The sequence below is a fragment of the Felis catus genome, chromosome B4, assembly GCF_018350175.1.
Source record: "Felis catus isolate Fca126 chromosome B4, F.catus_Fca126_mat1.0, whole genome shotgun sequence".
In the NCBI taxonomy this organism is placed as follows: domain Eukaryota; kingdom Metazoa; phylum Chordata; class Mammalia; order Carnivora; family Felidae; genus Felis; species Felis catus.
In genome coordinates this window covers 93,985,921-94,009,363 of record NC_058374.1, presented here as the reverse complement: position 1 = coordinate 94,009,363, position 23,443 = coordinate 93,985,921, and the positions used below count along the sequence as shown (strand labels likewise).

Sequence of the window (23,443 nt, the reverse complement as noted above, 5' to 3'; positions counted from 1 at the left end):
AAGGTGCACCACCACCAGGCTGGCCCATAAACATCCTCCCGTGCATACTTGTCCATGTTCTTTTCCCTTCTGTTGGCTTGCTCTTGATTCTCAGGTGACCTTCGAAACCAGGTGCTGAAGATAGCAGAGCCTCTGCCAGCTGGGTCCCTGAATAACTGTGTGTAACACAGCATCTCTTTCTTCCCCTCCTCCCATTCTTCTGGGCCGCCTCACTTACCTGGAACTGCCTTGCTCTGAGAGAGAGAATAACCTCCCATGGTGTTGGGGCCATCATGCATTTGGGGATCAACTTATTACAGCAGCTAGCTTACCCTCACTAGTATATATACGACAACACCTTACCATTCCCAGGCACAGGAATGATTCTTCAGATGTCTCTGAACTACACTATTTATGAAAGATTTAAACGTTTAGGAAGATGATTATAAAACTGATACACACACATACAAAAATTAAATGACTCCTGTCTCCCTTCTTGCCCCATTTCTAGCCCCACTTGGTTAGATAACCATTTTTAACTACTCATTCCTCTATTTTCCTGATTGTTATCTCTAAATAATCCCCTATGTCTGGTTTTACCAATGTTAAAAAATATTTAGTGGCATCCCACTATGAAAGATGAGTAGTTATCAAAGTTGTTTCTTTAACTTAGGAAAGTGAAAGTGTTCTAGGCAGAAGAAATAATGTGGTGGAGGGACCTCACACCTGCTTTGATTATAGGAAAGACAAGCAGCATGGTGATGTGGGACAAGCACAAACTTTGAACTCAAATTTGTGTAGAATTTAGCTTCTACTACCTATTTGCAAGATTAGGGGGTTGTCAAATGAAATGATGCATCTACAGGTGTTTTGCTCTGGGTTCATCTCTAGAAATATTTTCACATACCACCACACTCTATGGTAGGTGGCAATTAATGTTAGTGTCCAATTTTAAGAACAAAGTGTTCTGGAGGGTAACCTGTACGGAGTGCCTTGTACATCTATTACTACAATCAGATCTTTAGGTTACTGAATAAACAATTCCACTCAAGTCAGCACGTCTTGCTCCGGCCAAAAGAGGGCAGTAAGAGACACAGAGTGCATTTGCCTTTAGAGCGAGGAGTCTTGCTTAGCAACCACACCAAAGTAGTATTTCAATTGTTGTCAGCCTGCCAATGTTGGCCTGAGCCTGGAAGTGTATAAAATCATCCTTCTCAAATGATAGGTCCATCAAAAATTACCTAAAAAAAAAGTCCACTGTATTTCTTGAAACATTTATATAATAAATTTACATTTACATCAAAAATAATGAAATAACAGGGGTGCCTGGGTGGCTCAGTGGATTGAGCATCTAACCTCAGCTCTGGTCATGAGCTCATGGTTCGTGAGTTGGGCTCGTGCTGTCAGTGCAGAGCTCACTTTGGATTTTCTGTCTCCCTTTCTTTGCCCCTCCCCTGCTCATTCTCTCTCTCTCTCTCTCTCTCTCTCTCTCTCTCTCTCTCTCTCTCAAAAATAAATAAAAAAATAAAAACATTAAAAAATTAAAAAATAAAATAATGTAGTAATAAACATCATCATAATAATATAGTAGTATTACATATTCATTTATAAATAATCAACCTACATGTTTAGAGACTTTGTTCAACCATTAGGTATCAGCCATAAGAAGGTTATGGTCCTGTTGCTACAGTGTTCTTATATGAAGAAAATAGCTCACTTTTTGTTCTCTGTACTGTGTCCAAACTGATTCTTTTTTTTTTTTCAATGTTTTATTTTATTTTTTTAAGAGACAGGAACAGAGCACGAGCAGGGGAGGGGCAGAGAGAGAGGGAGACACAAAATCGGAAGCAGGCTCCAGGCTCTGAGCTGTCAGCACAGAGTCCGACACGGGGCTTGAACTCGTGAACTGTGAGATCATGACCTGAGCCGAAGTCAGTCGCTCAACCGACTGGGCCACCCAGGTGCCCCCAAAGTGATTCTTATGCTGATTCATGTTACTTAACAAATCACATCATCTAAAATCTACCACAGAGTTTTCTTCTTCAGCAAAACTCTTCTCCTCCAGTCTGTTTAAATGTTCCCACTATGGAATTTCTTAGATTGGAAAAGTAACAAACTCCTAACTGACTATTCAGTAATGGGAATTCTCAGGAATCCTTAAATTACATAAATAAATCACGGAGGGAGTTTGCCTTAGACCGGACGAGCTACCGTGGTTGGAAAGACACACGTCAGATTTTCAGACTTGGAAAAATAAGTCAGTTTTTCCATTGCTACTTGATCTTAGAATTTAGATACATTTTGATTAACTGCAAGTTCAAGTGGGAGGGTAACATGGGGGGAGCGGGTGTAAGCGCAGAAGGAAGAGGGGATTATTCTTCACCATCATTCTTGAATTTCTTTGTCAGAAGGAAGCCTGCCAGGATGGTAGTTGGGAGCCTCATCTTAAATAGGCATCAGTTGCCAGAACAATAAAGCATGTGACACACAGATGAATTTAATGTTTAAAATGAAAATAAATTTTAATATATATTTAAACATCTCTATACAATAATAAAAACTAATGTTTATCAGAAATTTTCTTACATACGCAATTCTCAATTTTTCCACACGTATTGCTAGACTCTTCCTTGAGAATCTTCACTGACCCAATGGGTTTGCAGATTTAAGTAGAAAAGGAAAACACCATCCTTCCAAATATTCAGAGTTTATTTGGTATAAGTGTTAGAAAAGAAAAGTTGCCTTTTTCAGGTAAAACTCATCAGGAGGTGGTGTTTTGACGTGGTAACAGACAGGGATCTGTGTTAGACAGGCTGGTCTCTTGCTTCAACTCTAGTACTAATTTGACCATAGGCAAATTATTCAGCCTCTCTTTGCCTTAGCTTCCTTATCTGAAAAATAACAATAACAGCAAAATGCCCAACTCATGGGGTTATTGTACTTGGAATATGATAGGCACTCTGTAAAATCTAAAGTGTGTGTGTGTGTGTGTGTGTGTGTGTGAGAAATTATTTTTGAGCAAATGACTAATAAATGTTACCCGCTATCATCGCTATCTTGGGCCATAGCTTCAGCAAATATCAGTTATGTCAGTAAAAAACAGTTATTTCATTTGTTCTTTACCACCTGCTTTGGGAAATTTAGAAGGGTCTACATCCCGATGCTTATTCTTGCTCTAGCAAGAATTTTACAGCATCTGTCATAATTATGGTCTTCAATAAGGACAATCAGTATAGACTGGAGGCCAGGACCAGAATGTAAGTAGATTCACTGTTAAGCCTGCAAGGCTGAACATGGGAACAAGGACAGGGGACAAGACTGAATTTGGGACATCAGCTTCCATGGGAGAAAGAGGTAAAAAGGTTGGGAGGGGAGAGAGAAATATGGAAATACCATTAGACAATTGTTTGTGCTGAATCCAGAATCCTGGGTATCTAGGGCTCAAGACAGGTAATCAGTGGGACTTAAATCACCAATACCTGGAAGGTCTTTGTATATACAGTTGGCTTTGAAGATAGTCGTCAGCTGATATTATGCCTAAGTCATGAGGACACTGGGATTTAGAGGCAAGAAATCCAGACTCTGCAGAGAATGAGGTATCAGAAGAAATTTGGTTTGGGGGAAGCTGGCGAAAGGAGAGACTGTAAAGAAACATGGGAAGATACGAGGATTATTTCAAGGGAATGAGTTAAGATCACTCCTGGGTATATGGGCCAATTTGAGTCACTTGGTATCAGTGTGTCAGCACCATTCTAGTGGCCCAATTTCACATAATTGCAAGGGAGAAAAGTGCCTGTTAGCCAGTGGGGCCATATATTTACTGTCTTCTTGGAACTGGAGCTATTCATGGGCTTCCAAGGTGACTCCAAAGGTACAGATACCAGAGCTCTTTGGGTCATCTGGCCAACCCCTCTGGTTGAGTAGGAAGGGTTGGGGGGTATGGTGCTGAGAAGCCCCAAATAGAAGTGGAGACCAGGATCCACACAAATCCTGGTCTAGTCTTGGATTCCATGCACTGAATGGAGACGGGAAAATTTTGAGGAAAGTGCTACAAAGAAGAAGCACCAGGGCCCTGCTTGCCCAGGTGCAAAAGTGGTACTTAACTTAGGTCAGAGTGGAGTCAACAGCACCCATACATTAACTTCCTTACTTAGAGTTACTGTTTGGGTATGGGATTGGTCTAGAGAAGGGATGACCCTAGTTATAGCTGTTAAACACATGTAGCTATGATAACTTAGACCCGTGGTTCTCTATGCTGGCTACACAGTAAAATCAACTGAGAACTCAACTTTAAAATAGAACAACAACAACACACACACACACACACACACACACACACAAAATGGTGTGCTTGGGCTCTCAGACCAATTAAATCAGAATCTAAGGGGTGATAGACTGATATCATGATTTTTAAAAAGTCTCCCCAGATGGTTCAATGTACAGCTAGAACTGAGAACCACTGCTCTAGATGTTCCTCATCCATTTCTCCGTGATGGCATTCTTTGCTGCCACTTGATTCCTGGGAATCCACTTGGTAGTTTCTGAGCACAGATAACTGTGCTCTCCAGCCAAGTCTGGATTATCTACAATTGGGGAAACTTCACCTACTCTTTACTTCTATCAGTCACAGATGTTGTACAGCTTAGCTCACCTCTTCCTAAAACTCTGGCTTCAGTCTGGTGCTCTCTCTGCAGCCTGATGTTTCTGATTTGCATTCACTCTATTGTATACCTTAGTTCAGTCAATATTGAGCTGTAATCCTTAGCATTCTTGGAATCAAACAATGAGTTGTTTGACTTTGAGACCCTTCAATCATACACTTTTGTTAAAAATACTCTGTGAGCTCTTCTTATTTTTTAACCAAAAAGTAAATAAAAAGTAATTGGTTTAGAGATTTTGGAGATGCCTTAGAATATCATAAACCAGAATGAAAACCAATGCTATAAAAATATCTGTAAGACAGCCTCTTCTCCACTGTCCAGCCCACTGCTCCCTTGTGGTGTATTCAATAAACTTCTATCTCCCTTAAAAAAGAAAAATTAAAAAAAAAAATTAAAATATCCTGTCCCTTTAAGATAACAAGGAAACCCCTAACAGAAGACTTACTATCAGCCCTTTCTAAAAGCTTATCTATGCAGTTAGGCAAATGTCCCAAAAATTTGGAGGTATTTTCCTCCCCATGACAAGGAAAGTCTACTATAACAAAAAACCCTGACTTAATTTTCTTTCTTTCTTTCTTTCTTTCTTTCTTTCTTTCTTTCTTTCTTTCTTTCTTTCTTTCTTTCTTTCTTTCTGTCTTTTCTTTCTTTTTTTCTTTCTTTCTCTTTCTCTCTCTCTCTTTCATTGTCTTTCTTTCTTTCTCTTTCTTTCCTCTCCTCCCCTCCCCTCCCCTCCCTTCCTTTTTGTTTCTTTGTTTGTTTCTTTTTTCCTGTCATTTAAGTCCTTAGGTGGCTTCAAGGTGCTCCTGCTGAAGGAAAATAGATGGAACAAGCAAGGTACCAGAATACTTTTTAGCCCCACAGCTCTGATTTTCATTAGGAACAGAAACAAACTGCAGTTGCTACTTAATTAGGAGAAACTACTTTATTGTACAAAATCCTTCCTCAGCAAAGTATCCATCTACCAGTTTTCTAAGTTCTCTCGTAAAGATGCTAGCCTGGGAAGCCAACAGCATTTATGTGTGGCCCTCCTGTGATATTTTAAAAGTCACCCAGAAAAGCTGACAACATCTTAATACTAATTTTTACGTATGAAATACATTTATATCCTTTATGTCCTTAAAATCTGACACCAACCCGGTGAGGGGCAAGGCATGTGTGTCTAGTCTCATTTCCTTTTTTCTGTTTTACAACTGAAGGACTAAGATTCAGATGGCTTATGTGGCCCTGTGGAAAACACACAATGAGATATATATATATGATTTATTATATATAAGGAATTGGCTCATGTGGTTATGGAGGCTGAGAAGTCCAAAGATTGGCCAACAAGCTGAAGACCCAAGAGAACGGATGGTACCATTCCAGTCAGAATCCCAAGGCCTGAGAACCAAGAGGCTAATGGTACAAGTTTCCTCCCATGCCTGAGCCCACAGTCAGTAGACGATCAACTTCCCAAACTGAAGACAGTCAGGAAGAGAATAAATTCTCCCTTACTCCATCTTCTGTTCTCTTCAGGCCTTCAATAGATTGGATGAGACCCACCCACACTGGGGAGGGCAAGTTGCGTTACTCATTCTACCAATTCAAATATTCATTCAGAAACACCCTCCAAACCGTCCTCCCATATAACATTTAACCAAATATCTGGGCAGCCCATGGCCCTGTCAAGTTGACACAGTCAATTAACCTTCACAAGTATCCACTTAATTATGTGTACCTTTCAGTACTAGACATTCCTGGAATTGCCCCCTTCTTGTGTCACTGCCTAGAGGTCAGAAACTCAACTTGTCCTTTTGGATCCCACATGACTGGCTGCGGTGGACAAGTCATTTCACCCCTATGATCTTCACATTTCTCAACTGTAAAATTACAGGGGTCAGATTGAATTTGTAGGACACTTATGGCTTGAAAGCAGTGTTTCTGTGATTCTATAGCTGAATTCTAAGACTTTAAAACCAGTTTGACTTCTGTTTCATTCAAAGCTGTGCTCTAGGGTCCAACAAAAGTATGAATATTACAGGTACTTACTCATCAAGTAAAATCAACATGAAGGTGATAATGCTGTATCTGTAAACCAAAATATGAGAGTCTATTACGTGGTTAGCTTTATACTGAGTACCATGGAAGATAAAATTTGTAATGCCATCCTTGCACCAAGGAACTCACCATCTGTTGGTGAAAAGGTTAGCACCCAAGATATCCTGATGTGACTTAGGGGTGCCTGGGTGGCTCAGTCGGTTAAGCCTCTTACTCTTGATTTCAGCTTAGGTCATGATCTCAGGGTCTTACGATGGAGCCCTGTATTGGGCTCTGCGCTGATAACCCAGATAATCTCTGCTTGGGATTCTCTCTCTCCCTCTCTGTCTGCCCCTTCCCCTCTTCTCTCTCCTCTCTCAAAATAAATAAATAAACATGACAAAATATTAAAGAAAAAAAAGAAATCCTGATGTGACTTAGAGTGAACTAATAACTACAGGAACAATTACCAAAGAGAGTGGGAAGCCAGTGAGTCAGGCTTTCCCTAAAGAAGGAATTAGGGCTTGGGCTGGGTTTAAAAAACAAAATAAACAAACAAAAAACCGGAACAATTTGGATAAACAGAGGCGAATGAAGAGAACTTTTCAGGCCAGGAAAAACCCAGGCAAGCATAGGAAGGATCATTTGCATGACAGTGAATGGACCAGGAAGATATATTTAGATAGCAAACTGCCAACAGAAAAAGGCAACATGAAAATTGTATGTAAGGAAGGTATCATCTGACACCAATGGGAGGATGGATTGAAGGGTTCTCAAAAACCAGCTACCTTTTACTGAGTGCCTACTGCATGCCAGCCTCTGCGATAGAATTTTATATATGTTATCTGGAATGGTTGCAACAGTCTACAAAGTAGGCTTTCTTATCTCTCATTTTACAGATAAGGAAATTCAAGGTCAAAGAGGTCAAGAAACAGTCCAATCCAGTTGATAGGAGGCTCAGTAAAAGTGCCAACCCAGTTTGGGCTGATTCCTTAATAACCCCTTATTCCACATCTCACACTGCCCCTCACCAAACCAGAAGCTGCTACCAGCTTCAACAAATCGACCAAAATTTGACTAGTTGGTGGATTTTGCCATTGTGGTCACTAGTTATGGAACAACTGATTACCGAGCCTGGCGGTGATCTGGTTTAGTTGCTATGAATGTTTAACTCAGTCAGCCACTTGGTGGTCGGCCCTGAGGATAGATTGTGATCCAGTGTGTGACAAGCAATGTGACAGAGGGCAGAGAAGGCACTCAGACTGGTAAGTGCCCTCCTATTGACTCCCAGAGGCAAACTGCAGAGGCAGGCCCTGCAAAGAGCTGCTGTAACCATAAACCAGAGACTCGCTCTTTTATCTGTGCCTAATGTGGAAACATCGTTAGTCACACGCCAGTCATTTCAGTAACACCTGCATGCTCCTGGGCTCCTGGCCTTTGAACACACATTAAAAACCAAATCTGAATCCAGACATTGAAGCTATTTACATGAAATACTCTGCAATCATACAGAAGATCAGAGGGAGAGCCCTAAGTAAAAGTTATGGTTTATGGATCCCCGCGTGTCTTTTGTTAGTTTCCTGAAGAAATCAGAAGAAAGATGGTAGTATGTTTGATGGGGGAGGCAGGATCCTAGTTCTGTACAAAAATACCTATTAAATTACATCATAAAGACAAATCTTTGTATCAATCTTAGCTCCAAAAAACCTGTCTTTTCTTTTTTTAGAAATAGAGATTCAGTACCCTGTGTCCTACATCATTGATGCAGCTCAACCCAGACATAAACAGTCTGATTACATCACTGCCGCACATCCAGCTAGCTTCTCTACTGAGACCAAAGTGTTAATTGCAGTTGCGAATTAATCATTATTCTAACTGAGCCAGAGTCTTATTTTCCTCTCGAAGCTTGTCATCATTAAGCTTGCTTGAATTGGTTAATGCACCATCGATGCAAATTATCATTCCACAATACTGAACATGCACAATTCTTTTATTCACTGTATCACGTGGAATTTTATTGGTGGAAAAGTCATAATTAACCACGTATTCTAAAATTCTGCTTCCGCTCCTTTGTTACATGTTCCATCTTCCTGAGTTTGGGATTTTTACCGGGATCTCCTTTTCTTTCACACTGAAATCTAAAATGAAAGCCACGATGGTTTTGGTCTTTTCAGAAAGTGACCTATTTCAGAAAAGAATATCAATAAATACTTTGAGTGCTTTTCAAATGTAATATCTCTTTTCTGCTTTTATGTACATTAACAAAGTTTTTATAACATTCTCATCATGATAAAAATAATTTAACAAAACTGGTCATTAGTCTACCAAGATGAGCAAGTATAATTTCCCTATTTTCTAGAAGTTTCCATAGCTGGAACTAAAGGCTTTTAATGAAAGTGTCTCATCAAGAATAGCTAGAGGAGAGTTGATCCCTTATTTTGGGAACCAGTGGGACATGGTAGGGGTCTAACCAGGAGAAGGTCTAGCATAGATTTTGTGTAGAATCCCTCACTGGGGTGGATCAGACACTGGACTGACCTGGACACACCTACTGACAGTAGAGGTCCTAACTGGCAAGCTTGGATGTTCTATGGGTTCTAGTCTGGACCAGGGCTTGGAAAGGTGAGAACCAAGGTACAGATATGGGAAGCAGTTTGATGCTCAGCAGGTGTCCACTTTTTCAAAGAGGTAAAATCCCAAAAGAGTCAGAAATCCAGGCATGAGTCAGCAACTAGCTGATTTATCAATGAGCCACCAACTTGGGATTCAAGGAACAGACCTTATCCTTGGGAAGAGCTGTCTCAAAGCTGGGCTCCAGGACTGGGAGGGGATGGAGTACTGGAAGAGTATTCTGGAACCTCTGCCTGGTACACTTGGAGAACTCTCTACCCATTATCGTACTCGTCCCCAACTGTGAATACTAGTTTAATGTCTTCCCCATAAGCTCCATGAGGGGAGAGACTCAGCCTGTACTGTTCACCCCAGTATCCAATGCTTGTCTTGTGCTGGTCACCACCTCAGGCTAGGTTATCATCAGGTCTTACCCAGATCACGGCAGTAGCCTCCACACTAGTCTCTGCACTTCTACTCTTTCATTGTCCAATATAATCTTTACACAGCACCCAGTGGGTTTTTCAAAATACGGATCCGATTTTGCTGTCAGCCTACTCATAACCCTTCAGTGATTCCCCATTGCCCTCAGGATAGAGGCCAAATCCCAAGCATGGTCTCCAAGCCAAGCCAGCTGCCCTGGCTTCTTTCAGTTCTTCATGTCACACTCTTTGCCACCTCCTCCCCAAGTGCCCTTTCATCTAGTTAATGCCTTCTCATCTTTCATCTCTCTGTCTAACCATCATTTCCTTGGGAAATCCTTCCTTGAAGCCCGGGTTGCCCTGGTATTCACTCCAATAGCCCTTCTCTTTCACAGCACTTCCCCGGGCTTGTTACTCATTCACCTGTATCATCTTTTAATTCATGTCTGTTCCTTCAATTTGACTTGTAAATTGCACGAGTGCAGGAAATGTACCCATTTCACTCAGTCCAGGACACAATAGGAACCCTAAGTATATGTTGCATTAGCTCATGAATACTTTAGGTACTAAGTTCAGTAATGAGAACTGGAGCCAGGAGAGGACTGAGTCGTGGAGGGCCCTGGGGAAGATGGAATTAGAGCAGCTTCACACAAAGCCACCGAGAGGTGATCTAGATGGGCGTAAGCACCTCCTGGCTCAGCTCGAGGAGCCTCATTTAACTCTCCCAGCAATGCTGAACTTAGGTACTGATGAATAAATTATACCTTCCCAAGATCACATAGTTGATCTAGGGGAGACCCAGGACTCCAACCAGCTCTAAGTTCAGGTGTCCCCTTTCACACCAAAGAGCTACTTTTCTCTTATGTAAGAACAATCAGGCCGCAGATAAATAATTACTAAGTCTGCCTGGGACTTCTATCTTGCTTCTGCCTGGCTCATTCTCAGTAACAGCAGCATCTGCGTTACTCATTTATTCCTCAGCCGCGTCCAGCTTGGGGCTGGATGATGATGGATATTACCTAGAGGTTTGTGAACATCTGCATCCCAGGCTTTGCTGGTAGTGATTGTCTTCTGCTGATTCCTGTGGGCTCTGTCATGGCAGGAATGCTGATGGAACTACTCAGGAAGCCAGATGGGAGCTTGGTCATACGGCAAGGACGCCGGAGCCAGACAAAGTGGCAGAGCAGACAACAAGCAGGGTGGAATATGGATGCTCCTGTCTCGGGAAAGGATTGGCTAGCAGCAAAGAAGCAGGCTCAGAAAGAAATGTCAGAGGCAGTCTGTGCAGCGGAGGGTCAAGTGACATCCTGCACGCTGGGTAGAACACGACATCAGTCACGTTCCCACACAGGCTGGGGACTCCAGGAGAAGAAAGACACACTCTATCTTGTCACTTGCTTCAGTATGAAAGCTCTTTGTGAGCGGAAATCTGTGGTATTAAGGGGAACACTTTCCCGCCTGTGTGGACTGTATACCAATAAAGATATGTTAAGGATTGGAAACATATTGCCTACCTACTCCTTGTACAGTTGTGTTCCTATTGATTAAAGGGCTTGCCGTCGGTATCCTTTGTGGTTTGCTTCATTGATTCACAACCTTGATTTCAAACCACTTTGTAAAAATAGAATTCACACTCACTAAGAAAATCTTTCTTTTTGGAAACAATTTTTCTCCAGCCTGTTGGAAGTTGTAAAATCCTGTTTCTGCTTCAATTCCACTGCACTGAAAATGCAGTTTACCTGATGAAGTTCTCAGAATATGACACCTCTTATTATCCTTTCAGAATTTACCTAGAATTCTCATTTCTGGCCATTTACACAAAAGTGGGTTTCTATACTTTGGTCCCTTTTCAAACAATTGTAAAAGCTTTATTTCAAATGTCTTTGCTAATTTCTTCTTTTATTTACAAGGTTTTATCCCAAATGACCCCACTCAAACAGATGTCTTAAACAAAAAGGTAAATGGCTATAGGAAGATAAGGACAAACTGTCCCTTAACTTACAGACTGTGGGATGTTCTTCACGTGTCCTTGGCAATCTCTAGCGAGTTCTGTTTTTATATCTAGGTAGGCAATACCTGCAGCCATGCGTGAACGTGTTTAGAATCAACCTTTGGAAAGTTAAACCTCTGACTATATTAAATAATAAATCAATCATGTGTCTGAATCATTTTAGAAATGAGGGTTACCTAAAACACTTGCTTTTCCATACAACATTTTTGGAAGCTATTATAGACTTAAGATATTCTTTAAATAAGGCATTATATTTATTATTCATCTCAAGCCCTCTTTCCCCTTAGTTGTGCACATTCTTGAAACAGGGAATGTACGAACACAGTATCGGTTCACCGATTTGGGGGTTTTATTCATGAAACGAAAGGTTATATTTTCTCACAATCATCTAATTTTTTTGATCTGACAGTTAAGTGTCATAGAATCTCGGGGTTCACAAGGTCCTTCTGGAATTTGTCTGGACGGCATAGGTGCCCTTAACTCTAATTGGATTTGGGCATCACAAAAGGCTCTCAGCCCTGGGGATGGGGGCTCTTCATGTATTCCTCTGAACTTGCTTCCTGTGTCTGTCTTGCAAATCCAGACTTCTCTTGTTCTCATTCTTGTCTCTACAATTTGAAGCTTTAGGTCCTTCTTGGCTTCCTAGCAGGCCTCTCGTGAATGTGTGTTCCATTCATCTTTGCTTTAGCCAGCTTGAGCCTAATGCCAGACTGTGGCTCCCTTTGGTTCCATTTCTCCCTTCAGGCCAGTCTGACCCACCTTGGGAGAGAAGAGTCAAAATTTATTTTTCAGTGTGAAACATACCCATCATCTGATCTGTAAATGTTTTGATACTGTTTTATTCATTCAACAGATATTTATAGAGCAACTTCACTCTGCCAGGCTAGTGCTGGAAGCTTGGTAAAGTACATAAAACTATCAGGTCCCTGTCATCACCCCAGTCACTGACTAGTGGGGGAAACGGACATTAATGGAAAAGCCACACAAATACGTACATAAATAATTACAGACTGATAGAACGAATGGTATAGGATGCATTCAAACTGTGTCAGGGTGACTTGATCTATAAAGGAAGGGGGAGGAGGAAAGAGAATGGAATGATTTTTTTAGACACAGTCCTGTTATGCAGCTTAATCCAGCCGCTTTCATTCCTGGCTGCATGTAGAATCTCCTGTGTAGCTTTAATAAACACCTAACCTTAGGCTACACCCCTCAAAGATTCTTTGTTTTGTTTTGTTTTTTAAGTTTTATTTAAGTAATCTCTACACCCCTCATGGTCTCAAGCTCACGACCCTGAGCTCCAGAGTTGCACATTCCTCTGACTGAACCAGCCAGGTGCTCCTTACCCCCAGATCCTGATATAATTGGCCTGGGCATCAATACTTCCTGCAAAGCTTTCTAGGCGATTCTAAAATGCCTTAGGGTTAAGAGCTTACTCTTATGTGGATGGTTTAAACATCCTACCTACACTTTTTCTCTGATGTTCAAATGCAAATCGTCTACATTAAAATAGACCTGAGTAAAAGTTTCAAATAAAGTTGGAAACAATATTTGTCATCCCTTACTCATTTGGAATTTGCCAGTGAATACCTTGCAAGATATGCTTTTGTTATCCTTAAACTGTTTTTTCTCTTGAAAGCAACATGAGCATATTACTAAACATTTGAGGAAGAAGGAAGAAGAGAAGAAAAAGGGAGACACACTCATAAACTCACTATTCTGCAAGCACTGTGAGAATTGTGGTGTATTTTCTTCTCCCCCCCCCCCCCCATATTATCTGTACAGACAATGAATTAAATGATGGCTTAAAACCTGCAAATAGTTTCAGTATAAATTATATTTTATATAATATATATAACATAAATTATGTTTTCTGGACAGAAAAATTACCGAATCCTGTGACTCCCTCCTGTAGCCAGTTCAACATAGATTCCTATCCTCACCTCTTGGTCCAGCATTGCTCCTTGACTTGAAGGAATAAGACTTGGCTTGGCCAAAGTCACAGTGACCTCCTAACTGCCAAGCCCATTGGACTCATCTCCAGCCCTATTTAACTGCTCTCTGCAGCATTTGACACAGTAGAACCCTCTTCCCTACTTGAAGCCCCCATCCCTTGACTTGCATAACACCATCTGCCCCACCATTTCTCTCCCTGTTCCCTTCACTGGTCTTCTTTCTGGTCCTAGATGCTGGGGTTCCCCAGGGTTCCATCTCTGCCCCCTTCTTTTCTCACTCTGTCCTTCCTGGGATTTCATCCAAGCCCAAAGCCTCAGTTTACTATTTATGTGCTGATAACTCCCTGGAGGAGGCCTGATATACTGAAACCTCCAATAGGCCAAATGTATGGCAAGAAATAAAATGCAGAAGTCTGTTGCTAAGGTGCAGCAAGAAATTCCTTATATGGAGACAAGCTGGACATTTGAACCGGGAGAAGCAATCAGATTCTGGAGATATTTTGAAAGTATATGCAATAGAATTTCCTGGTGGATCAGATATGGGATATGAAAGAAAGGAGAGTCAAAGATGACTACAAGCTTTGGGGCTTCAGTGACTGGAGTCATGGAATTGCCACCATTTGAGATGTGGAGGGCTGTGGATGGAGTGAGCCTGGTGTTGGAGACGGAGTGGAGTGGGAGAGCAGAACAAGACATCTAGTAGACATACAGGTAGGGAAGGAGAAGGCAGATGGGTGTACAAGTCCAGAGACGAGGGCCGAGGCCTGGCTGGAGTATACAGGTGGGAGTCGTAGGGCAAACAAGGCTGTAAGATCAGATGAGACAACCAAGGGAGAGAGAAGAGACAGATGGAGGCATAGGGCACTATACCAATCACATGCTGAGAAGAAAAGATGGGGCCAGGAGGTCCCCAAGGACTACCCCAAGCCCTGCCTAAAATAGGACAAAAGACAGCAGACTGAGCCCCACGATTCTGCTTCTCCTGACCTACAGACTCCTCACCCCTAGGGACTCTTGGGACCAGACATTGGCCTAGGGGGCCATTTCCACTTTACATGCCTGTGTAACCTCAGTGGGTGTATATTCTTTACAGGGTTGGAATAAAGTAGAATAAAACATAGCCTTTGCAGAGCCCCCAGTCATTATTCTCACAAAATCTGGAAACTGGACTGGCTTCTGTGGCCTACCCAGCTCACTCTCAATCTACAGTACCAGTCCAAGCCTCTCATCTGACCACTGCCTACTGACCATATTCATCCAGCGGATCATGTGCCCCAAATGATGAAAGGTCTTCATCTTCCTGGAAAAGCCTCTTCCCAGGTTAGGTGCCTTAACTCGATGGTTGGAGTGCCAAGCCACTCTTCTACCCACTCGCTCATGTCAGAATTTGAGAGTCAACCTTACTGTTCTCTTCTCTCCATACATGTATGCACTCACAGATGATTCCATCTCGCAAATACCTTTCACATCTGCACTCCTCCCCTCTAATGCCCACTGTCTTGGCTTGATCCAGGCTTCCAGGATCTGTTAAGGCTTAGGGTTATGGCTTAAGTGCGGAGCTAGTAGCTCTCTTTGATTTGAAAAATACAGATAAGGGGCACCTGGGTGGCTCAGTCTGTTACGTGTCAGGTCATGAGCCCAGGGTCGTGGGATTGACACCTGTGTTGGGCTCTGCACTGAGCTTAAGATTGCTTATGATTCTCTCAAGGGCACCTGGGTGGCCCAGTCGGTTGAACATCTGACTTCAGCTCAGGTCATGATCTCGCGATTCATGAGTTTGAGCCCCAAGTAGGGCTCTGTGTTTACAGCTCAGCCTGGAGCCTGCTTCAGACTCTATGTCTCCCTCTCTGCTCCTCCCTGGCTTGAATTCTGTCTCCCTCTTGAAAATAAATAAGACATTTAAAAAAAATTTAAAAATACTTACCTGGCAGGGGAGATACCATGATCACAAAGGTGGTTTCCCAGGGCAAGGCTTATCCATTGCACTCCAGATGTGGTGACCCCTGCGCTTTCCCCAAATGTGGGAAACTTGACAGCATAATTTGTGATAGTGAGGGGAAAAAATTAAAAAAGATTCTCTCTCTCTCTCTGCTCCCTTTCCGCACTTGCATTCTCTCTCTCTGTCTCTCTCTCAGAAATAAATAAATAAACATTAAAAAAATACAGATAAAACCAGAAAATGAAAACACCTCAGGCCATTATTAAGGAAATTAACTTGGTTATAAAGATTACAATTATGTTTCTGAAAATGGACAAGGTTATTTTAAAAAGTTGCCATTTATTTTTATTACCTGACCTACTACAGATTTATTATTTTTTTTAATGATAATTATCTTACTTTTCCCAAATAATCAAGACATTGAACAGTTTTTTTGTTGGCTCATTTTCCTTTTAATAACTGGAAACTTACTATCCACAACTTAAACTATATCAATCATATAGTCTCCAACAACTTTTTTCTTTGAGTTTCCCAAAGGACTGGAGACCAAGGAGGCAAGTTCAGTTATCTTACACTGGAACACAATAAACTGAAAGGTAGAGGTCTATCATGGGGCAGGGTGGTGCATGATGGGGGCCAGCAAAGTAAAGATAGTGTTCTCACAACATGCAAAGCTAGTACCGGTATTTAAACAGCATTAGATGGATTGAAAAGCTCTCCTAAATATCTCTTTTCTATATTTTCTCATATTTCTAAATATAAATTATCATTAGCAAGTAATTATGGTGAATAATAATACTGTCACTTAATTTCCTGCCAGCTAAGGCCTGGCAGAGTTGAAGCAGGCTGAACTCAAGAGTGTGCAATTTTAGAACGGAACAATTAAATTCAGAGAAGATGGGAGTAGAGGGTTACCGTGGCAACCTGATCCCACAACCCTGTGTGTGGCCATATTGTTCCAGTGTCTGAGTCACAGAGGCTGGTTATTATGATTTATAATACGGGCAGTGTTTGGGTACAGATAGAGAGTTTCCCTTGTAGCAAGTTTAGAAAGGACAGGTACTTTGGAATCTACAGAAGAGGATTATATGATTTTCAGCCAAGTGACACTGAATTAATGAAAATAATTACTAGTTGTTAATGACAGTGTGTAATTTTAATCTATTCCATAAAAATAATGGAATTATTGGCTTTGTAAAAAGAATTGCTTTGAAATTCAATAATTAAGTATAATTGTATAACTAGTATGACTAATTCATTCAATAATACTGATTAAATCCTAGCATTTGCTAACTCTGCTGTAGGGGCTGGGATCCAGTGAACAAAACAGGGGTGGTATATAATACACAGTAAATAATTTATGGTATCAATGTGTTAGAATGTGGTAAGGAGTATGAGGACAAAATAAAGCAAGGCAGGGTGATTGGGAATGCTAGGGAGAGTAGGGATACAGTAGATAGTTTTAAATTGGGTTCTCAAGAAGGCCTCATGGAGAAGATGCCATTTGAAGAGACTAGAAAAGGTTGGGGTGGAGGGGAGCCATGCAGACATGTGGGGAAGAACATTCCAGGCAGAGCGAATACCAGGGCAAAGGCTCTGAGGTAGAGGCATGCTTGCTATGCTCAAGGAGCAGTAAAACAAAACAAAACAAAAATACTGGAATAGAGTGAGTGAGAGGGAGGATAGTAAAAAGTGAGATCAGTAACAACTGGGCAAGATCCTATAGGGCTTGGCAGGTCACTGTAAGTGTTTCGGCCTTTATTCAGAAAGAAACAGGCAGCCACTAAAAGATTTTGAGCAGGGGAGTGACATGACCAGTTAGGAGCCAATAACAACTAAGGGGGGGTGGAGAATTATGGTGACCAGGGAGTGAGGAATGAAACTGGGAGACGCAATCAGATTTTGGAGACATTTTGAAAGTATATGCAATAGAATTTCCTGGTGGATCAGATACGGGATATGAAAGAAAGGAGAGTCAAAGATGACTACAAGCTTTGGGGCCTCGGTGACTGGAGTCATGGAATTGCCACCATTTGAGATGTGGAGGGCTAGGGATGGAGTGAGCCTGGTGTTGGAGACGGAGTGGAGTGGGAGAGCAGAACAAGACATCTAGTAGACATACACGTAGGGAAGGAGAAGGCAGATGGGTGTACAAGTCCAGAGATGAGGGCCGAGGCCTGGCTGGAGTATACAGGTGGGAGTCGTAGGGCAAACAAGGCCGTAAGATCAGATGAGACAACCAAGGGAGAGAGAAGAGACAGATGGAGGCATAGGGCACTATACCAGTCACATGCTGAGAAGAAAAGTTGGGGCCAGCAAAAGACTAGGGAGGAGCCAGAGAGATAAAAGCAAGAGAGTTCAGAGGCCCAGAAACCAAATGAGGAAAATATTTCCAGGAAGAGGTCATTGGTGCCCTTCACTCATCACAGTGATGGAAGTGAAGCCTGATTGGGGTGGTATGAGAGAATAGCAGTCAAGGAATTAGGGACAACCTGTTGACAGCTCTTTGGAGGAGTGTTGTTTTGCGATGTTAGCTAGAGGGAAAGTGGGGTCATGAGAAGTTTTTTTTTTTTTCCAATTTTTTTTTACTTTTAAATTTTCGATAGGAGATTTAAGATGGATAAAAACATAGCATGTTTTGGGGCACCTGGGTGGCTCAGTCGGTTGAACGTGGGACTTCGGCTGAGGTCATGATCTCACGGTTTGTGAGTTCAAGCCCCGAGTCAGGCTCTGTGCTGACAGCTCAAAGCCTGGAGCCTGCTTCGGATTCTGTCTCATTCTCTCTCTGTCCCCCCCCCCCCCCCCCCCCCGCTCACACTCACACTCTGTCTCTCTCTCTCTCTGTCTCTCCAAAAAAAAAAATTTTTTTTTTAAATTAAAAAAAAAATAGCATGTTTTTCTACTATGTGTATGTAAAATTACTGTTTCATATTCCTGATTATTTTATATTGAAATTTATCTTTCAGACACTATAGACCCTTTCCCTAGGACCTCCAATTAGTTAAGCCTTTGTCCTTCACTTGGGATATGGACACTTTCCTGAATACATTAGTGTTTTATTCAGCCTGGATAACATGGTCAGGGGTGCCTGGGTAGCTCAGTCGGTTGAGCATCCAACTGTGGCTCAAGTCATGATCTCGCTGTCTGTGGGTTTGAGCCCTGGGTTGGGCTCTGTGCTGGCAGATCAGAGACTGGAACCTGCTTCGGATTCTGTGTCTCCCTCTCTCTCTCTCTCTCTCTCTCTCTCTCTCTCTCTGCATCCCTGCTCACACGGTCTCTCTGTCAAAAATAAACATTAAAAAAATTTTTTAAACATGGTCAGTTTTTTTTTTTTACATTTATTTTTGAGAGACAGAGAGAGACAGAGCATGAGCAGGGGAGGGACAGAAAGAGAAGGAAACATAGAATCCAAAGCAGGCTCCAGGCTCTGAGCTGTCAGCACAGAGCCTGACGCGGGGCTTGAACTGACAAAACCATGAGATCATGACGCTTAACCGACTGAGCCACCCAGGCACTTCTTGTGGTCAGTTTTTCAATGTGGAATTTCTCTGAACATGGAGTAGGAATGCCCCCAGCCTTTCTGATATGCCCAATGAGTCACTCCAACATGAGTCCATCCGTAATATTCTTAGTCTCTGTTCCTAATCTCTAGTCCCACAGTGATGCTGAAGGAAGACACAAAAATGCAGGTATGATCTGCCACTCACACGTCACATCCAGCCCAGCCAGACCCTTGGCACTGTTCCCCATTTCCCGTATCTCTTGTTAGTTACCTATTGAATTGATCCTAGGGACCGTTTTAGTGTAGGCCAAGTGGGGCCATTTGCAGGACGTGTGCTGCCTGGAAGCTCTACGCCCCTGGCCAAAGGAGAGGGTGGTTGTGAAATCCTGCGTCATCCTGTAGCCCAGCGCAGAGGCAGTGCTCCAAGGCAAGCAAGAGAGGGGTGTGTCTTTTACACAATAGCGGCAGCAGCTGGCATTCGCAGGAAGGCACGGAGAAGCGATGCAAATCTCTTAAAAAATCTGTTCAGTGTGACGATGCTCTTGGAGGGTGAGCTCTGAGAAATAACAGGCAGAAACTGAGAATCCTATTCTGTGTGCACAAACCCCTGCAGCTGGATTTGGCCATTCAGAAGCTGACAGGGAGAGAGTGAGGCCGGGGGAGGGGGGTGTGAGCGGGTAGGTGTGTTCATCCTGGGTATTGAGAGAAAAGGAGCCACACTGCATTGGGACTGAGAAGTTTTCTTTGCTGCCCAGGGACCTCCGGTGTAGATTTGAGTTAATCATGCTCCTTGGCTTGCTTGAGATCTTCCTCCCCAGCCCTACCTAACCATCCCAGCAGTGCCTTCCTGAGTGGGTCTACTTACAGTTCTGACGACACACACACACACACACACACACACACACACACACACACACACTTTAAAGTTAGCTCATAGTCATAAAACTATAACAGCATATAGTGCTTATTCCATTTTGTGCGTTCAGTTGTTAATCCGTTTGCTATTTTCAAAAAGTTGTGAGTTCAAGAATCCTACTCAGGTATAGTTAAAGGCAGATGGAAACTGGGTGGCACCAGGGCATCTGGATGGTTCAGTCGGTTAAGTGTCTGACTTTGGCTCAGGTCATGATATTACAGGTCGTGAGTTAGAGCCCTGCATTGGGCTCTGTCTGTGCTCACGGCTCAGAGCCTGGAGCCTGCTTTGAGTTCTGTGTCTCCTTCTCTCTCTGCCCCTCCCCTCCTCTCAAAAATAAACAAACATTAAAAAAATAAAAATTAAATTAAAAAAAGAAACTGGGTGGCACCAACTAACAACTGTAGGCAAGATCTTGGTGCCCGGGGTGAGCATTTACTCTCTCATTCAGTAAATATTTACTGAAAAGTCCACTACGTGTTAGTACCATTTTTATTTTACTACATTTATTTACTACATTTATCAAGTATTCACCTGGTGTGCTTTTCTGATGAAAAATCAACTCTCCACCTCCAACTGGGTGTCCTAAGATTCCATTCAATTCTGACACTAACTACTCAGAGTTAGAGCAGACTGCCCAGGTTCGAGACTCAGTTCTACAAGATTGTCCCCACTTCAGACACCAGTTGTAGATTGAGGGCCACCAGTACATCTGACCAACTGGCTATAAATCAGAGGTTCTCATGATCCCTTCCCCATGTTCCATAATTTGCTAGAATGGCCGCAGAACCCAGGAACACACTCTACTTATGTTTACCAGTTTATCATAAAGGACACAACTTAGGGACAGCCAATGGAAGAGATGCATAGGCAAAAGACGCCTAGGGGTTGGGGAGAGGGGGACACAGAGCTTCCACGCCCTCTCCAGTCATGCCATCCTCCCAGCACTTCTGCATATTTACCAACCTCATTCAAAAGTTTGTATACAGCTCAATCTCTACCCCCATCTTCTTCCCACGGGGGTTGGTGGGTGGGGCTCAAAGTTGTAATTTTCTAATCAACTTGGTCTTTCTGGTGACCGCGCCCCATCTAGTTGATCTAGGGGTCCCACCCTAAGTCACCTCATTAGCATAAACTCAGGTATGAGCAAAGGGCTTGTTATGAATAATAAAATACATCTCATCACTCAGGAAATTCCAAGAACTTTTAGAGCTCTGTGGCTGGAACCAGAGACAAAGACCACGTAGATTTTTGTATTCCACCACACCACCATTTGTCCAGATCCCTGACTCAGGTCTGAGCCTCATTGCCTCAACTGTGGGGAGTGTTGTTGGCAGTTGACAGCTTTCAGCCTCTGGGAATTGCCATCAACTGAGGACAGTCGCCTCATCCAAGGTCACATAACATCTCCGAGGAATGTCAACTGGCCTATAGGGTGGAAAACAGAGCTATTCTGAAGGACTTTCCCAGCTCCAGAGCTCACTGTGACCACAGTATAGTTCAACTTTCTTCTCTGCCCCCTTCTGTTTTCTTCCCTCCCCCATATTGATCCCAAGGGCATTCTCTAAAAAAACTCCTGCACACAAGCCTCCCTCTCAGAGCCAGTTTCCCACGTAAGACAGCAGGCATTATGCTTGGCACTTTACATGTGACACGTGTTTTAATTTTCCTAACAGCCAATAAGGTAGACATTATTGCCACATTAGAGAAGAGAATACTGAACACTAGTGAAGTTGAATAGATTTCCCAAAGTCCCAGAGCTAAGAAAGTGGCAGAGGCAGGATTTGACTCAAGGCCACCTAACTCCAATGCTATGCTCTTGTCACTGTGACATCTCAACCTACTAGCTGCTTTACCTGTTCAGGTGCCACCCAGAGCCTGGGCCAATCTGGTGGGAAGTGGGGGGGGGGGGAACGAGAGGCACTGGGGTCAGGTCGGGAGGGTGTTAAGAATGGCTGAGCCGTGAGGAAGCAAGGAAAGCAAGGAAGGAGTCAAGGTGGGAGGCTGAAGAAGTCAACTCTTCTGCCAGACTGGGGAGGCTGACATTGAGATCCATAGGTAGGAAGAGTCAGGACAGAGTAGGGGAAGAAGAATGAGTTGAGGGAGCGAACAAGTAGAGCAGCTTAGTCTTTTTTGTTTGTTTGTTTGTTTGTTCATTTTATTTATTTTGAGGGAGAGAGAGAGAGAGAGAGCGAGCAAGCATGGGTGGGGGAGGGGCAGAGAGAGGGAGGGAGAGAATCCCAAGCAGGCTCCGTGCTGTCAGGGTAGAGCCCGATTCGGGGCTGGAACTCACGAACTGTGAGATCACGTCCTGAGCCGAAACCAAGAGTCGGAGACTTAACGGACTGAGACACCCAGGCGCCCCAGCAATTTAGTATTAGTCTGAAACCCAGAATTATGCTCTGTGGACCCTGGAGTGTCACTGGGTGGGCACATCTTTCAAGGAACTAAAATAAATGCAACTTTGGCAGTTTCCTATAATTATTATGCATTTTTGTCACTTGAGAAAATCTACTTTTGTTTCTAGAGTTGCCACCAGAGTAATTTATTACACAGATACTAGGAAATGTCCATGTATAATTAAAAAGAGGGTTCACTTACCTGTTCTGCCATCTTGCTGCTAATTCTACGTTATTAAATGTTTAATTGTGGTCTGCAGTTTAAAAATACTTCTTTGTCACGTGAGGAATCATTATGCATCTAGAAGGTGTAGGTTGGCAAGTACATTTATATTTTTATTTCTTTCTGCCTTCCTGCCAGGTTCATCCCTCCATTAAGCCTTTAAGGAACACTTATTATGTTAGACTGCGGGCAAACAAAATCAATACAACACAATTCCTGTCGAGGCATTAACAGTCTAGTGGGAGAAACAGACGTTTAAACAATAACAACAATGACAAAAAGGCATATATAGCAAAGCTCTGAGCGCCCATTGAAGGGAGCCATTAAATCTGATGGGGATGATAGTCTTAGAGTGGCTTAAGGGAAATATCCCTAAGATTGGAAATCAAGTAATAGTGAGAGCAAAACCAGTGTTAAAGACAAAATTCAACTGAGTAAATTTCAAGATCTAATTGGCTTTACTGGGATTCATGAATTGGGCAGCATGCCATCTAGCAAGTAGAGGGGAGCTGCAAAGGGCTACAGAAAGGTTTCTAAAGACAGGATAAGGACGACATAAGCGGGAAAAAAAGGTTATTTGGGGTAAAGTCACCTTTGAGGACAAAAGGGTCTTATTAGGTCAATTACCTCATCCTTCTTCGGGGGATAGAGAGGACCCGTGTGACCTTGCTGGTGCTGACCATAAAATTCCTGACTGACCAGTTCAGACTATGTTTCCGGGGGGAGGTTGGAAGGGCCATTGGTTTAGGTATTAAGCCCTGGTTTGGTGTCGTGGCCTGACATAAGTGACTCCATTTTGGGTCTGTGGTTTTCTTT

General features: G+C 42.7%; 1 long non-coding RNA gene and 1 other non-coding gene across 2 annotated transcripts in view; both read left to right on the top strand.

The window, feature by feature from the left end:
• Positions 1–11,304, top strand: part of LOC123386645 — a 38,412-nt gene extending 27,108 nt beyond the window's left edge. Inside the window, exon 3 of the long non-coding RNA XR_006600862.1 lies at positions 10,788–11,304. This is a non-coding gene — a long non-coding RNA (uncharacterized LOC123386645). The remainder of the gene's footprint in view (positions 1–10,787) is intronic.
• Positions 11,305–15,567: 4,263 nt separating this feature from the next.
• LOC111561592 lies at positions 15,568–15,737 on the top strand. The gene has a single exon (XR_002744234.2). It is a non-coding gene; the product is annotated as a U1 spliceosomal RNA (small nuclear RNA).
• Positions 15,738–23,443: the final 7,706 nt, after the last annotated feature.